Genomic DNA, 14,759 nt, shown 5'->3' with positions numbered 1-14,759 from the left:
AGTTTACCCAGGTTTCATCCTGTTACAAATAGGACTTCTTCAGAACTAATTCTGAATGACTACGCACCCCTTTTATATCACTTACATCCCCACCCATTTGTAGTTAATTATCTACTTACTTAAAAGGCCAGTACACTACATTATTCACATCAAAAATTTTTTTACAAAACCACATTACAATACAATGTCAGCTGAATATTAAACCATTAAAATACTATTATGTTATAAACTTAATAATATATTATAAAAATTGTTAAAAACATATTTATATGTTCAATCATATATAAATTGCATATGTTTCTATCCCAATATGTGTTTTAATTTTAAAACTGGAGCTATATTATTGTTCTCTTTATACCAAGAAAGACTGGGGCATCCAAACGTAATTGCCATTGTAATTTGGCAATATCCAAATGGACATCTAACACTCTGCCCTGTTCATCCTTTACAATTTGTTGAATGACACAAAATTTAAATCCATGACCTTGGCAGTGCACAACATGCCTAGCCAAAGCATTAGTAACTCTGGCATTTTGAATGTCCAATATATGCTCTTTAACTCTTTCCCTAAACCGCCTACAAGTCTTCCCGATATAAAATGCCATACATTGTTGGCATTTAGCCAAATACACCACATTTTGGGAATAACAATTGTAATGTCCACAAATGGATATATTATATCCGTTTAAATTTAAATTACTATTGGTAACCATAATGTGCTTATAAATATTGCACCTACCACATTTCAAATCCCCCATGGACCTATTGTCACAATTAACTTTGGGATTTTCCATTTCCAAGATGTTTTTGATGGATCTGACCTTTCTAAAAAAACATCATGGGTGTTTACCCATCTTTTCCTCAACAATCTTATCAACCTGCAACAACTCCCAATTCAACAAATTGTAAGGGATGAACAGGGCAGAGTGTTAGATGTCCATTTGGATATTGCTGAATTACAATGGCAATTACGTTTGGACGCCACAGTCTTTCCAAGTATAAATGAGAACATTAGTATAGCTCCAGTTTTAAAATTAAAACACATATTGGGATAGAAACATATGCAATTTAAATATGATTGAATGTATAAATATGTTTTTAACAATTTTTATAACCTATTATTAAGTTTTATGACATAATAGTATTTTGATGTTTTAATATTCAGTTGACATTGTACTGTAATGTGGTTTTGTGAAAAGTTTTTCAGTGTGAATAATGTAGTGTACTGGCCTTTCAAGTAAGTAGGTAATTAACTACAAATGGGTGGGGATGTAAGTGATATAAAAGGGGTGCATAGTCATTCAGAATTAGTTCTAAAGAAGTCCTATTTGTAACAGGATGAAACCTAGGTAAACTTGTCTTTTCATCATGCTGCAATAAAGGTTGGTTCCAGCTCTGTGCATCAGCAGTATTTCTTCTTTTCCTTGTTGGAATTAATTATTGGTTATTTCATTGTTGGTTGGAATACACTTGCGGATATGGAGAGCTTGGATACCACTAGTGAAGTAGTAGAATTACTGCAGAAGATAAACCAGCAACTGGCAGAGCATACGGCTCAGATCAAAAATTTAATGGACAAACAGCATAGTGGGGCTGATAGCAGTATCTATGGCAGTTTGGGTGTTCCCCTTACCCAACCCACCCAAAATCACGATGGTAATGATAGCAGTGGTCACCAACCTCAGACAGTCGTACAAGGTAATGGACTTTTTATTAACAGAAACATCAGTGACAATGAAAGTGGAAGAATTTCCAATAATGTGGTGACTTATGAAAATGAACAGTGGAAATGCAATAATTACAGTTTCCACGGGGACAATATTCATTCCATCAATAGTAATGTGCATGAAGATATGGACATGACCTTAGCTGAAAGATTTAAAGCATTTGAGAAAAAACTGTTCCTTTTTAAAAAATTGCAACTAGAGAACGGATACCTACAGAGGAATATAAAACTGAATATAGTACCCCAGGGGTTACAGCTTTGGAGGTATCCCAATGGGGTTGTAAAAAAATTCTGCAATGCTGAATGAAGTTCATCAGTTATTTGACCAGGCTGGACAAGATCTTATGAAAATTATGATTAAATATAACAACCAAACAATTGAGAAGTACATGAGTGAATTAGAAGTGAAAAATAAATTTATTATAGAAAATTTATTGTTTGATCAGTACCACTCTAATTTTAAAAATATGCTGGCAAGTGTTGACAACAGTTGCCACACCATTTTTCAATGTAAATGAGGCAAAGTTAAAAGAGATGCAGATGAGTATTCCAATAATAAGGTATATCCTCTGTCTGTTGGAAACCATGGTAACCAAAGTCAGTCCCCCAATCAGGATGACGACGGAGAACCGGAAATGATGACACAAACAGATATTACCAGTCAGCGGCAGACCAAGATCTCTTTAGAGGGCGAGCCAAGATGGTCCAAGAGATTAAAGAACAAGAGGAGATAGGCCTATCCGGTGAGGAGAGAGGAAGAAGCATGATATATGGAACAATGAGCTAGACCCAAATAGAATTTTCAACACAGCGGCTATCAGAAAAAATAGGGGAGATAGAAATGAGCAGCTCCAGTGATCCACTCCTAAATGTGTCTATGAGATTTGCACTGATAATAATGTGAGCGACAACAGTAACAACTTTAGCATTTGTGATAACAGCTGTTTGGTTGATGAATCAAAGTTTCGGAAAAGTTTTAAGCCAGCTGACGGTAATGAGAACCAACTGACTGTTTTAGTTGGGGGTGGAATTCATATGGTAACCGGATCAGTTGCAGATAATAAAATTGTGAACACCTGCTGTAGCAGTGAACTAGTATGCTTTTCAGAAGCGCAAAATGACACGGATATTGTTGATATGAACATGGCTTCATTGAATAATGAGTTGGGACTGGTGTATGATTCATTTAGAAATTCCATTAATATAAAAGTTGCCATGAAAGTTCTTAACGGCTCTAATGAGCGGAGAAATTTTAGGTCAGCTGATGGCAATGAGAATGAATCGAGCGTTTTAGAGGGGGTGGGGTTCATATGGTAACTGAAATGGTCACAGACTATGAAATTATGAATGCCTGCAACAGCAATGAGGCAGCATGTTTTTATGAAGCATAAAATGACTCTGTTATTGCCAAAATGGATGCAGCTACATTGAATAACGAGTCATAAATGGTGTATTATATACTCAGGGGGTTTGGTAATGTAGAAGCGACCATGGAAGTTGTCAATGACTTCAACGAGTGGACTAATACAATTGTTTAATATGAAGAGCCACATATTAGTGATGGAAAAAATTCTGATTTGTTAAACATTGATAAAGTGTTTGATATCAGTATGGATATTGATGTATTGGTCGAGGCTATTGAAGCTTCGGATCAAACTAGAATATTTATTGAACCTAGGGTTATTGTAAGTAGTAGTGGTGACTATAATGTTTACAATTTTTCTAAAAAAGAAATTGATATTGCCTATGCTAACTTACTATTCTGGGGCCTGATATTTGTGCCTATTAGACGGGGAAATGTGGATAAGGTTTTAATTAATTTAAAAATGTTCACTCGAAAAATGAATTTAAAAATGTTCTTTAATGAGGAAGCACCAAATCAGCAGAGGAGTGACTTATCCAAGCCAAGTTAAATTTAATCCCCCAAGTAATAATACAGTAGCAATTTATGAGAAGATTTGTGAGATTGACATTAGGGAAGGATTTAAGAAGGCAAGAAAAGGGGGAAAGGAGGGGGATTCAAATATGAGTGTGGTAGAACAACAAATGCTGTTTGAGTTGGCTCATGACAAAGACATTCATATAATGAAGCCCGATAAGGGTAACGGTGTGGTATTAATGGATAGGAATGATTGTATAGACAGTATGTCCCTCATGTTGCTGGAAAACACTTACACCGAAGTTAGTTTGAATGAAATTAATATAGCATATCGCAAGCTGGATCTGATGCTTGACGATATGCTATTTCAGGGCCAGATAAATGAATCCATTCACAGTTATTTGAAAAATGATAACCCCATGATTAGTAATATTTTTGGCATTCCAAAAATACATAAGGGGTTATATAATGTAAAATTTTAGGCCAATAGTAGATGGCAACCACAGCAAGACCTGTTTTATGAGCAATTTTTTGGATCATCATTTACAGAAGGGTTTGGCAGCTTTTTCTTACATCACTAAGGATTCCTGGCATTTTTTAGAAAAACTATATAGGACTGAAGTTACTGATGCCACCATACTTGTTACGGTGGATGTGTGTAATTTATTTTCCACCATGCCATATCGGGAAGGCTTAAACTGGTTGGAATATTAATTAACAAAGACCAATTTATATGACTAGGACCAGATACATGTTTTCATTGTGTTAATGGAGGCAGTGTTATTTAACAATTTCCTGTTTTTTGAGGGACATTACTATAAACAGATAACAGGGGTAGCTATGGGGACAACCTGTGCCCCCATATATGCTAACTACGTAATGCCATATTGGGAAAAGGAGTTTGTTTTTTCAAGTATATTTGGTTCATACGTCAAGCACCACATGCATTTTCTGGGCAATATATTTATTGTCTGGGAAGGTGGTGAGGAAAAGTTAAATGAGTTATTTGAGTATATCAATCAAACAGCTAGTTTTTTTTAGCTTTTACACACGAGCACAGTGGGGATATAATTTCTTATCTGGATGTCAATTTAAAAATCAATAAAAACAAAATGGAATTGACTTCTGGGATATATAGAAAGTCAACTTTTTCTAACTCGTACTTAGATTACAGAAGTTGGCACCCCACCATCAAAAGAGATCTATAGTCAAGGGACAGATGGTGAGGGTGGCCAGAATGGTTAGTGACAACCAGGACTTTCTAAAGGATTGGAATTTATTATGGGGATGTTTATTAAAAGAGGGTACCCCCTGGAGATGTGTGTGGCTATTAAAGAGGAAGTTACAAAGAAGAGAAATGATGGCCTATATAGGGCCATTCTTAATGGGACCCCAAGAGATGGGAGTGAGGATTTATTATCAATAAATAGTAGGCAACAGCAAAATAATTTTCAAGATAGTTTGATTTTTGTTACTACATTCAATCTGGATGCAGATTGGGTTACCCAAGTGGTTACCAAAAATTGGGGGTTGTTGCAGGTTGATAAGATTATTGAGGAAAAGATGGGTAAGCGCCCAGGTTGTGTTTTTAGAAAGGACAGATTCATCAAAAACATCTTGGAAATGGAAAATCCCAAAGTTAATTGTGACAATAGGCCCGTGGGGAATTTTAAATGTGGTAGGTGCAATATTTGTAAGCACATTATGGTTACCAATAGTAATTTAAATTTAAACAGATATAATATATCCATTTGTGGACATTACAATTGTTATTCCCAAAATGTGGTATATTTAGCTAAATGCCAACAATGTATGGCATTTTATATCGGGAAGACTTGTAGGCAGTTTAGGGAAAGAGTTAAAGAGCATATATTGGACATTCAAAATGCCAGAGTTACTAATGCTTTGGCTAGGCATGTTGTGCACTGCCAAGGTCATGGATTTAAATTTTGTGTCATTCAACAAATTGTAAAGGATGGACAGGGCAGAGTGTTAGATGTCCATTTGGATATTGCCGAATTACAATGGCAATTACGTTTGGATGCCACAGTCATTCCCGGTATAAATGAGAACATTAGTATAGCTAAAGTTTTAAAATTAAAACACATATTGGGATAGAAACATATGCAATTTATATATGATTGAACATATAAATATGTTTTTAACAATTTTTATAATCTATTATTAAGTTTTATGACATAATAGTATTTTGATGTTTTAATATTCAGCTGACATTGTATTGTAATGTGGTATTGTGAAAATTTTTTTGGTGTGAATAATGTAGTCTACTGGCCTTTTAAGTAAGTAGGTAATTAACTACAAATGGGTGGGGATGTAAGTGATATAAAAGGGGTGTGTAGTCATTCAGAATTAGTTCTGAAGAAGTCCTGTTTGTAACAGGACGAAACCTAGGTAAACTTGTCTTTTCATCATGCTGCAATAAAGGTTGGTTCCAGTTCTGTGCATCAGCAGTATTTCTTCTTTTCCTTGCAGAAATTAAACAAAGACATAAATGCTGGTCAAAAATAAATGGTCAAATCACACAAATAATAAAAAATTACACCATCATTAAAAATCAAGTGACACTGTCTGATAAAAAGTTAAACTCTGATCCTTCTTTAAATGCAATTTTTTTTTCTGATGTTTAATTTGTTCCAATGTGTTAACTGTTGCAAAATATTTAAGTCGTTGAAAAAAGAAGAGCCTGTAAATTTATATAGATATAGATATAAATATAGATACAGATATAGATATATTCACTTTTATTGAGTAACTCATATCTTGATCTTCCAGACATTGACCACAGAAGGTCGACAAAACAAACATTGACAAGTCACCACAAGATCTTGCACATCTGTTAACCATCTGTTTAGTTAAACAATGTTCAAAGGTAGTCCACCTATATATATATATATATATATATATATATATATATATATATATTTATATATATATATATATATATATATACAGATATATATATATATATATATATATATATACAGTTCTACTGAATTATGTTGACACACCACAATGTCAACTACTGATTGACTGACCACAAAAGGTTGACATATGCAGATGTTCTGCAGGTGTGATAGATCAACAATCCCTGAGTGGGAGAATATTCCCTTTCCCCAAGGACTGTGTGATCTCGGAGTCACTAAATATAATTAACAGGGTGTGGGGCAGCCTCTCTGCAAAAATTATGTTTTTTTTTTTTTTTTTGGTTGTATGCAGTGAGGATTGTATTCACATTTCTGTTGTAGACCTTTTGTGGTTGAGTTCCTGCCATCGGCACATATATATATATATATATATATATATATATATATATATATATATATATAAATAATTTATTTATTACTATTTATTTATTGCTTTTATTTGTCGGGAAAGTCCGACTGAGAACAAGTGCCATTTTCATCAGAGGCCCAGGAGAAATGCTTCATCTTATAGAATGAGTAGAAGGCAGTAATACATGATTTACATAATAAATGTACATAGACAGATAAACTAGTAATGATATGACAGTTAATCAAAAAATAATAAATGTACCTACATATAATAGTAAATGTACACACATAGAATAGTAAATGTACATACACAGAATTGTAATGATATGACAGTTAAAAACATGACAGTTAAATGAAGACTAAAATATTAGCTAATATCGAGCTTATAAGAGTCTAGCTACTTTCAAATGGGATCAGCTGAAACTAGATATTGAGTAGAAGACAGTTAAGTGATTATATATTTATATATTATTATAGTAATTATGTATATATGTATTATTATAGTAATTATGTATATATATATATATATATATATATATATATATATATATATATATATATATATATATATATATATATATATATATATATATATATCTACACATACATATATATATATAGATAAATATATATATATATATATATATATATATATATTATAGTAATTATATATACAGTGGATATAAAAACTGTACACACCCCTGTTAAAATGCAAGGTTTTTGTGATATAAAAAAATGATACCACTATAAATCATTCATACACAGAAAAACATCCAGGCCCAGCTAAAATTTGCAAAACAATGCATCAAGTCTCTTAAATGCATGTAGGAAAATGTGTTATGGTCTGATTAAACCAAAGTTGAACTTTCTGGGCACAATTCGAAAAGGTATGTTTGGCGCAAAAACAACATTTCACATCACCAAAAGAACACCATCCCCATGGTGAAACATGGTGGTAGAAGTATCATGCTTTGGGGTTGCTTTTCTTTAGCTGGAACTAGGGCTTTATTCAAAGTTGAGGAAATTATGAACAGTTCCAAATATCAGTCACTTTTGGCCCAAAACTTTCAGGCATCTGCTAGAAAGCTAAAGATGAAGAGGAATTGCACCTTTCAATATGACAATGACCCCAAACATACATCCAAATCAACAAAATAATGGCTTCACCAGAAGAAAATTAATGTTTTGGAATGGCCCAGCCAGAGCCCAGACCTAAATTCAATAGAAAATCTGTGGGATGAACTGAAGAGGGCCTCGCAATCTGACAGATTTGGAGCGCTTTTGCAAAGAAGAATGGGCAAATATTGCCAAGTTAAGATGTGCGGTGCTGATAGACTCCTACCCATGCTGTAATTAAATCAAAAGGTGCTTCAACAAAGTATTAGTTTAAGGGTGTGCACACTTATGCAACCAGCTTATTGTACGTTTTTTATTTTTTTATATTTTTTCCCCTAACAGATTTGTTTGTTTTTCAATTGAATTGTACAGGTTATAGGTCACATTAAAGGTGGGAAAAGTTTTGAAATGATTTATTGAGGTGTCATTTTTTTTTTATATCACAAAAACCTGGCTTTTTAATAGGGGTGTGTACACTTTTTATATCCACTGTATATTATATATAAAATAGTTTTTTATATATATATATATATATATATATATATATATATATATATAATCCACAAACAAATCCAGCACTCACGATGAATAAAAATCCACAATCAGCAGAGTGTTGAACTATTTATTGGCAAAACTGCCCATAAATACACAGACCGGTGGCCGGTTTCACTCGCAGCGTCTTCAGTTTTGTAAATAAATAGTTCAACACTCTGCTGATTGTGGATTTTTATTCATCGTGAGTGCTGGATTTGTTTGTGGATTATCTACTGAGGTCCGTGCACCTTATTTTGGTTCCGTGCATCCATGCTGTTTGGGAACTGTATATATATATATATATATATATATATATATATATATATATATATGTTCCAAAATAGCCCAAACAGAAGCCCACAAGTTCAAATACAACAATATAACCCAGATGGATGTAATACAATGTTCTAAAGAATAAATCCAGTAGCAGATCGAGCTTATAAAGCAAATGTTCACTGATTTATTAGTAGAAACGTTAGCGCTATCGTGGTCTTCACCGCTTCATCAGACGTTACAATCAAACAGCATTTCAATTACACCTATATAGCAATTTTAAAAAACTTTCCATACGTCACATCCTATACTGATCCTACCCTGACATCAGTTCCTAGACAAAATAACTAACTAACCAAACATATCACAGTGGAACATCATATTTAAAATCATGTTGAACAACATAATTAAATAGAATAACATAATACAATGCATAGTTTGTACCTCAATGATTCAAACTTCAACGCACAGTGCTTACGATATTACTGTATCGCCCGTACAAATAGCATTCTACATCCGGTAAACCAACACACAGATTCCTGCCCTGACGTCAATTCCTACAGAGCCGATAACAATAACAAATTAAATAGAGTATTGTTTATAATGAAACTGATAAAGTTTCAACCAACATAAAATCTAACAACTTATACACTATGGTTGAGTTCCCATCTGATCAGATTTAACAATATCAAATAATCATAACTATAGTATACATAAAAAATACACATGAACTTATAAATTAGATGGATATAAATATATTAACATATAAAGTGCAGCTCATTCATGAATGTACAATAGTTACAAAAATTAATTCATTAATTAAAACATCACTAGCATATGATTATATGATAGTCAAGGATGTATAAACAAATCCAGCTAACTCACAGTATGGACATAGCAGCTTTGACACATAATAAAATCACAGCAGTACAAATCAATGTTACTTGTAAATAAAATGGAAATAGCAGCTTTGACACATGGTAAAATCACAACAGTGCAAATCAATGTTACTTAAATGCATCCTGTCTAGCTGGAGTCAATATTTCAAATACTTAGCAGTAATATAGGCTGCCAGTTTACTTGATAGTTCTAGCCTTTAATGCCGGTTTGAGGGGCACATAGTCATTCAGCCCCCTCCCTCGATGGGCTGCTAGTCTGAGGATCCATTCAACTTCGGACAACTCCGTAAGATTTACCTTGTCTCCACCCCTCAGGCTATGATGCTGTACATGCAATACCTGAAACAAAAAACTGTGTTTATCATAGTTGAGCATGTGTTTAGCTATCGCACTACAAGGATCAGATCTATTATAGCAATAATGATGGTCCCGAACGCGTTCACGCAGGGACCTGTTGGTCTTGCCCACATAAAAGACAAAACAAGTTGTACAATAAGCCACATAAACTAGATCTCTGGTGCTGCAATCTGCCCAGCATCTAAGTTCCCACAATTTACCGTCGTTGGGATTCCTAAAGAATCTAGATGTGTCTATGCTATTACAATATGCGCAAGAACCACATCTCTTAGTGCCAAAATCAATATTAGACCTCAGAATCCTGCTATCAACGCATAGGTCCGGAAAACACAGTTGCTGTTTTAAATTCTTCAAATTGTTATAGGCATACCTAGGACAATTTCCAACAATTTCCTTTGTGTTATTATCTGCTATTAGAATATTCCAGTTATTGAACAGAGCTTCCTGAACTGGTCGTAGATTACCAGCAAAAGGAAGTACAATAGGTAATTGTCCTACCACTTTATCATTGTTATTGATTCTTTTCTCTGACCTACCTGCAGAATAATAAGGTCTGCCTCTATTGTTCCTAAGCTTAGCTGCGTTGTTACAAACTGTATTTAATAGGTCTGGTTCATACCCCCTATTAAGAAAATTGCCCTTTAGAGTTTCAAGCTCTTGATGAAACCTATCGTCATCAGAGCATAGACGAGATAACCTCAGGGTTTGGCCCTTGACTATGTTCGTGAATATGATGCATCCTGTCTAGCTCGCTCAGGAATGTATTGAAAGACATAGTGAATCCGCTACTAAATATGGACGGAGTAGAGCAGAATGATTTTGGGATAGAACCTATTGATGTGGACAATGAAATATGTATTAAACAGATGAAGAGGGAGCTGGAAAACAACATGTTTAAATATAAACGTTTACAATGCCAGCGACATCATATGGAAGCAAGCCTGCAATTGAAAGTTATTCCTAGAGGACTACGAATACTAAATATGCCAACGTATGGCAACATGTACCCGGATTTATTAGCACTCTGGCAGAAGATTAACCTCCAAGCCAGTATGTCCTATATGCAATTACTGGTGGACTATTTTAAACCGAAGGAACAGGAGCTCTTGGATACTCTATTGGATCAACAGATTAAACTAGAACAATTAATGGGCAATGAGATGAGTGATGCTTTTTTACAAGAAGTCATTGATAGGGTGACACGATATGGAAGCAACTTATTGGCACAAAAAAGAAAGAAGCTGAACAGAGATAGAAATGACTTTGAGTCAAACCATGTGTTTGTATGGCCGAGAACAGTGACAACTTTAAATGCAACAAAAATTCACAATCAAGGTAATAATGTGCAGCGTCCGGCACCAAGGAATAATACAGCGACCCCCAAAGCTGTATTTAGGTCTAGTGATGAAGTGAATTCATGTGAAGGAAGACCAATAGTTACTGAGCAACAGGAAGGGGCAAATGCTGCTACTGTGACAGGGGCAGAGAGAGTCAATCCAGCACTATCAAGCCCCAAATCAGTTACTTCTTTATACTTTACACCTACAGAAGAGCGGGCTGCTTCGGTTGTATCAGCAGAAGCAGGCACCTCCAAGACAGGTACGGTTGTAAGACGTAAGATACAACTAGAGAAGTTAAGACTGACTGAACAAGAGGATTTTCTTCTAGTTCCACTCCCCATACGAACGGGAAAGAAAAGGTCAATCAATATGGATATCGAGATGGGGGCCAAACGCACAGACAACAGACCAGAGAGACAGATCCACTATAAACAAAAGATCTATCCGGGTCGTTAATTTGGAATATCTCTGGATATGATCTTAATACAGCAGAAACATTACTTTTGGAAAAAGGCCTATCATACATTCCTAACAAAAAGGCAGGTATGAGTGACTATATTTTAGCAATTAGACTCTTTGTCAGGAATGTTAATTTAAAATTAATGTTTAAAGACTCCAATAATATGATTGAACTACCTTTTAAAAAGAAGAGCAATATTAACCCTAGGCTTATGCCTAACTTGGAACTATTTGTGAAAGCTGTTGAGAATGAACTTTATCAAGGACATGGCTATGACTTATATGACTGTTTTAGCAATTTTGATAAATCACAACATGATGCTATTATGTCTTTGAAAAATAATTGTGATATAGTTATACGGCCTGCCGATAAAGGCGGCCTAATAGTGGTTTTGAATAGAGACTTTTATATTAGTTCCATGACATGTATGCTTAATACTGATGAATATGAATTGAGTACATTAGATGCAGTGGAATCCTGCTGTAGTAATATACGTGAAACACTGCATGACTGTCTGTCCCTTGGAATTTTGACCAGAGACTTATACGAGTTTTTTCAAGTAGAATATCCGATTATACCACGCATAAATGGCCTGCCTAAGATACATAAGCAGGCAATCACCCCTCCATTTAGACCGATTGTAGCAGGTGAAGGATGGGTGACCCAACCCATCTCTATTTATTTAGATCACAAATTGAAGTTGATACTAAAACAATTTGAATATGTGCTGAAGGACACAGGACACTTTTTAACAGATTTATATGCATTTGTTAGTAGTGTTGGGAATGTGGGTGAATTACGTTTGGTGACTATGGACATTACATCACTCTTTACTTGTATACCAAATGATGTTGGCATTGATTGGGTTAAGAAACTTATGTATGAGTTTTTTAGCAAAGTGGAGGCAGATTTCTTGGCCCTCCTTTTGGAGATAGTTCTTGAAAATAACTATTTCATTTTTCTTGACAAAGTGTTTAGACAGTCGACAGGGGTAGCCATGGGCACGAGCTGCGCCAATTCTTATGCCAACTTAGTGTTGGCAGCCTGGGAGAAGGAGGTCATATTGCCATGCTCACATGTCGTCTTTTACAGACGATTCGTTGATGACCTCTTTCTCCTGTGGCGCGGCTCTGCCATGGAGTTGGAATCTTTTCTGCTTCATATTAATGGTCTTGATGGATTTCTGAGATTCACTATGAATCATTCCAATGACAAGATAGACTTTTTGGACACAACCATATATAAGGAATCAGGAGTATTAAATACTACCATCTTTAGGAAAGAGTGTTATAGGGCCTCTTACTTGGCTATGGATAGCATGCATCATGCTAGAACATTCACAAACATAGTCAAGGGACAAACCCTGAGGTTATCTTGTCTATGCTCTGATGACGATAGGTTTCATCAAGAGCTTGAAACTCTAAAGGGCAATTTTCTTAATAGGGGGTATGAACCAGACCTATTAAATACAGTTTGTAACAACGCAGCTAAGCTTAGGAACAATAGAGGCAAACCTTATTAATCTGCAGGTAGGTCAGAGAAAAGAATCAATAACAATGATAAAGTGGTAGGACAATTACCTATTGTGCTTCCTTTTGCTGATAATCTATGACCAGTTCAGGAAGCTCTGTTCAATAACTGGAATATTCTAATAGCAGATAATAACACAAAGGAAATTGTTGGAAATTGTCCTAGGTATGCCTATAACAATTTGAAGAATTTAAAACAGCAACTGTGTTTTCCGGACCTATGCATTGATAGCAGGATTCTGAGATCTAATATTGGTTTTGGCACTAAGAGATGTGGTTCTTGCACATATTGTAATAGCATAGACACATCTAGATTCTTTAGGAATCCCAACGACGGTAAATTGTGGGGACTTAGATGCTGGGCAGATTGCAGCACCAGAGATCTAGTCTATGTGGCTTATTGTACAACTTGTTTTGTCTTTTATGTGGGCAAGACCAACAGGTCCCTGCGTGAACGCTTTCGGGACCATCATTATTGCTATAATAGATCTGATCCTTGTAGTGCGATAGCTAAACACATGCTCAACTATGATAAACACAGTTTTTTGTTTCAGGTATTGCATGTACAGCATCATAGCCTGAGGGGTAGAGACAAGGTAAATCTTACGGAGTTGTCCGAAGTTGAATGGATCCTTAGACTAGCAGCCCATCGAGGGAGGGGGCTGAATGACTATGTGCCCCTCAAACCGGCATTAAAGGCTAGAACTATTAAGTAAACTGGTAGCCTATATTACTGCTAAGTATTTGAAATATTGATTCCAGCTAGACAGGATGCATTTAAGTAACATTGATTTGCACTGTTGTGATTTTACCATGTGTCAAAGCTGCTATTTCCATTTTATTTACAAGTAACATTGATTTGTACTGCTGTGATTTTATTATGTGTCAAAGCTGCTATGTCCATACTGTGAGTTAGCTGGATTTGTTTATACATCCTTGACTACCATATAATCATATGCTAGTGATGTTTTAATTAATTAATTATTTTTTGTAATTATTGTACATTCATGAATGAGCTGCACTTTATATATTCACATATTTATATCCATCTAATTTATAAGTTCATGTGTATTTTTTATGTATATTATAGTTATGATTATTTGATATTGTTAAATCTGATTAGATGGGAACTCAACCATAGTGTATAGGTTGTTAGATTTTATGTTGGTTGGAATTTTATCAGTTTCATCATAAACAATACTCTAATTAATTTGTTATTGATATCGGCTCTGTAGGAGTTGATGCCAGGGCAGGAATCTGTGTGTTAGCTTACCGGATGTAGAATGCTATTTGTACGGGCGATACAGTAATATCGTAAGCACTGTGCGTTGAAGTTTGAATCATTGAGGTACA

Source organism: Protopterus annectens, chromosome 1.part1, assembly GCF_019279795.1.
Source record: "Protopterus annectens isolate FY-2018-M chromosome 1.part1, PAN1.0, whole genome shotgun sequence".
In the NCBI taxonomy this organism is placed as follows: Eukaryota; Metazoa; Chordata; order Ceratodontiformes; family Protopteridae; genus Protopterus; species Protopterus annectens.
This window is presented reverse-complemented; position numbering follows the sequence as displayed.